We start from the raw sequence: 4,372 nt of genomic DNA on the forward strand, positions 1-4,372 counted from the left end.
GCTTGGGTGAGGTTTTGAAATTGAAATTAAGCAAATGGGCCAGGAGTAGTGGCTCACGCCTGTAATCCCAGCACTTTGGGAGGCCGAAGTGGGCAGGATCACCTGAGATCAGGAGCTCGAGACCAGCCTGGCCAACATGGCGAACACCCGTCTCTACTAAAAGTACAAAATTAGCCAGGAATGGTGGTGCACACCTGTAATCCCAGCTACTCGAGAGGCTGGGGCAGGAAAATCACTTGAACCCTGGAGGCGGAGGTTGCAGTGAGCTGAGATCACACCATTACACTCCAGCCTGGGCAACAAGAGTGAAACTCTGTCTCAAAAAAAATAATAATGTAAAACAATAGAAGTCTTAGAAGGAAAGCTAAGAGACTGGAAATCTAGAGATAGCGTAGACCTTAGCCAGTTTTTAAAACTCAAGCTATATTTAAAATTAAAATACATTTTTCACGTAAATAAGTTAATAAGCGTGTGTGTGTGTATGCACACAGATGCTTCTCAGCTTACAATGGGGTTATGTCCCAATAAGCCCATCGTAAGTAAAAGATGTAAGTCAAAAATGCATTTAATACCCTGATAAATCTATCACAAAGTTGAAAAATTATAAGGAAAACCATAAGTCAGGGGCTGTCTGTGTATATAAATTTAAAATTTTCTTGGCAAAATATATTGTAGTCAAATTTGGGAAAATATAACATAGATAAAAGATAAACTATTCAAAAGAAAAATGGATGAAAGATATAACTAGGCAGTTCAGAGAAGAACAAATCCAAATGGTCCATCAACATAAAACAATGCTCTAACTGTAGCCAGAGAAATACAAACCAAGTACCAATGAGCCCCACACATGGATGAAAGCTGCAGAGAACACTACAATCCCATAAGAGAGGTAAAGGGCAAGAAATGAATCATTTATTGCTGATGGAAATGTGCATTGCAGAGCTGATATCTATTCATATTAAATAGGCATATTTGACCTTAATTCTACTACTATTTACACCAAAGAAATAAAAGGATATATACACAAGATTATTTATTGCCACACTCTAGAAGAAAAAACAGAGCGCATACCCATTGATAGAATAATTGAGTAAATTATGATTCATGCATAATATAGAACATTATGCGTTCATTTAAAAATGAGTTTGATGGGCCAGGCAAGGTGGCTCACACCTGTAATCCCAGCATTTTGGGAGGCCAAGGCAGGTGGATCACGAGGTCAGGAAATCAAGACCATCTTGGCCAACATGGTGAAACCCCGCCTCTACTAAAAAATACAAAAATTAGCTGGGCGTGGTGGCATGGGCCTGTGGTCCCAGCTACTCGGGAGGCTGAGGCAGGAGAATCGCTTGAACCCGGGAAGCGGAGGTTGCAGTGAGCCAAGATTGCGCCACTGTACTTCAGCCTGATACCTGGCAACAGAGCAAGACTCTTGTCTCAAAAAAAAAAAAAAAAAAATGAGTTTGGTGTTTAAAGGCTGACTTAGAGGGATTCCCATGCAAAGTGACAAAACAAAATACAGAGAAAGGATGTATGTGTGGTATGTGTGTGGGCACCTGGGAAAGAAGCTGAAGGGTATTTACTAAGTTGTTAACATGCCCTTCCTGACTTGGTGATATAAGAGTAGGGGTGAGGAAGTGAGGAAGTGAAGGTTCTGAGTAGGTGGAAGAAGAAAAGCAAAAGTATATCCCTATCTATACAAAGGGATATAGAAAAGTCATCATTGTCAGTATCAAGTAAGTAGCAGTTTCTGGAATATAAAAAAAAGCTATATGAATATCATCACAATATATGTAAAATATGAATATAAATACATGGGAAGATAATATGCATTAATAAAAATTATTGTGTTAGCAACAGTAACATAGATGACTGGATTATTATTTCCTTTTCCTTAACATTGTTATGCTATCTTTGAGTGAAATTAATTTTAGAAATTTAAAAATGTCATTATACTTAAACTTTATATTTAAACAAGAAAATCATTCAAAAACCAAAGCAGTTTAACTTTCTTTCCTTACCTGAAATTCAGCCTTTTTACACAGGTAGAGAACTTCAGTTGATCTTGCGAAGGACAAAGCAGCAGAAGGAATTCCCGAGGGCATTGGGTTTCCTAAAAAATAAACGCAATCATTTAAGATTGCAAATAGCTCTTCCGAGGACATCATCTGGAGGCGCTCAAAATGGTCCAGCATTTGACATACTGATGTAGGCTTTCCTACGGTACAACCTCTAACAAAACTAGTCTGTCTCGAAACCCTGGTAACACAATGGTTTACCTTTATACCAAGAAGGCTGGGAAAGCACCAAAATCTGCATGTGATATATGCCCAGGCAGACTTTGAGGGGTTCATGCTGTAAGACCCAAAGTTCTTATGCGATTGTCCAAAACAAAGAAACACATCAGCAGGGCCTATGGTGGTTCCATGTGTGCTAAATGTGTTCGTGACAGGATCAAGCATGCTTTCCTAATTGAGAAACAGAAAATCATTGTGAAAGTGTTGAAGGTACAAGCACAGAGTCAAAAAGCTAAATAAAAAATGAAACCTTTTTGAGTAATAAAAATGAAAACAAAATTGCAAATAGGTAGACAGGATGGATACTGAAGCAGTTTTCCCAAATGCCCTTTTTGCAGCAGATTCAACTTCCAAACAAGTTTCAAGGGCAGTGTTCATGATAGACACAAATTTTCCTTAGCATTATATTGCATTGCCAGTACTTATTCCATCATTTTATGCTTTTCAATGCACTTCCATTTATAAAAGCTGCATAGTTTGCTCTTATATGTCAGTATGTTTGTAGCTCAAAATATGCTTGAAATATTTTAAGTCAGTTCGTGCTCTTGCTTTATGAACTAAATATACTAAATTTTGCATTATTAAAATAATAGCTTGGCTAGCTGTGGTGGCTCACACCTATAATCCCAGCACTTTGAGAGGCTGAGGCAAGATGATCACTTGAGCCCAGAAGTTCAAGACCAGCCTGGGCAACATAGGGAGACTCTAGCTCTACAAAAAATTTAAAAATTAGCTGGATGTGGGGGCACATGTCTGTGGTTCTAGCCACCTGTGAGGCTGAGCCCAGGAGATCAAGGCTGCAGTGAGCCATGATTGCGCCACTGTACTCCAGCCTGGGCAACAGAGTAAGACCCTGTCTCCAAAAAAAAATAAATAAATACACCTTGAATATTCTGTTGTTTTTAATGAGTGGATTCATAGCATCATAGATGCATGATCCATCTTCTTAAAGATACATTATCATAGATCCTCTAGTTAGAAGATATTAGCTTACAGACAAAGATATCTATACATATGTGGTAACTGATTATCCATCCAGATTTTTAATTATTTGTTACACTGTTTTCAAAAAGTTATTTATTTGGATAATGATGTCTATTTGTTTTCTCTGTATTTTCAGGCCAATCCCCCCTTAACATCACCCTCTTCTACTTCATTCAGGATGTGAACAGTACATGCTTTCCATCTTCAGACAAACACTGAGACCTGGACAATGACCTGCATTAGGTAGACAGAATCTAATGAAAGCTAAAAGCCTTTTCCTGTGTCTTAGCAGCACAGAAGCCACTCTTCCTTCCCCCAAGTGTTTGTGCAAACCCCAGAGAAAAGGAGACAGCCCTTGTGATGCGTAAGGTTGAATTTCCTGCCTTCGACCTATCAAATCAGGCAGAATGAGGGCTCAGTCAGAATTATAACTCAAAAGAAAAAAATTTGTAATGTGACTTTTCTTGCCTGCTCAAATTTTTGGGTTAAGGTTCATGCCAGCTACATTCTTTGCATAATAAAATATAAAAAGAGTATAAATTGTTCTATTTAGAGAAAACAGCAAAACAATGTTCTCCCAAGGGCCCTAATAAATCACTCTTCAGAAACGTGGATGTATGTTGGATTTACAGGATTTCTATGCCAAGCAGAGAAGTACATGAAAACAGGAAAGCAAAATGCATAAGTTGCAGTAACAGTTTTGTGGTTTAGCTGAATAATGTTCTATATCAACAAAGGATAATGATTTTAGTTTTTCAGTTACCACAAGACCATTTCCATTACTGATGAGACTTGAGATGTCTGTGAAGAAGAGTAATTGCAATTGATTTATTTGTCTAGCAAACTTTTTGTCAGCAAATTTACCACTACCTCAAAAATGTCAGTAGCTACTGTATGCTTAAGACATTAGAAGCATAAGCCACAATGAAAACTTACATTGAATTAACTCTTACCATTAGAATTCTAGGCCAGGCGCAGTGGCTCAAGCCTGTAATCCCAGCACTTTGGGAGGCCGAGGCGGGTGGATCACGAGGTCAAGAGATCAAGACCATCCTGGTCAACATGGTGAAACCCCGTCTCTACTAAAAATA

General features: G+C 38.4%; 1 long non-coding RNA gene and 1 pseudogene across 2 annotated transcripts in view; one reads left to right on the forward strand and one right to left on the reverse strand.

The window, feature by feature from the left end:
- Positions 1-1,018: 1,018 nt before the first annotated feature.
- LOC108300237 overlaps positions 1,019-4,372 on the reverse strand; it is a 9,456-nt gene continuing 6,102 nt past the window's right edge. Inside the window, exons 3-4 of one of the 2 annotated variants that reach the window (XR_001823312.2) lie at positions 2,022-2,113; positions 1,019-1,264 (exon numbers count right to left, since the gene is read on the reverse strand). This is a non-coding gene — a long non-coding RNA (uncharacterized LOC108300237). Of the gene's footprint in view, positions 1,265-1,624; positions 2,114-4,372 lie in introns of those variants that run through there. The other variant, XR_001823313.2, reaches the window with a different exon arrangement.
- On the forward strand, positions 2,184-2,742 carry LOC108300235 (annotated as a pseudogene).

Source organism: Cebus imitator, unplaced genomic scaffold, assembly GCF_001604975.1.
Source record: "Cebus imitator isolate Cc_AM_T3 unplaced genomic scaffold, Cebus_imitator-1.0 Scaffold25, whole genome shotgun sequence".
Taxonomy (NCBI): domain Eukaryota; kingdom Metazoa; phylum Chordata; class Mammalia; order Primates; family Cebidae; genus Cebus; species Cebus imitator.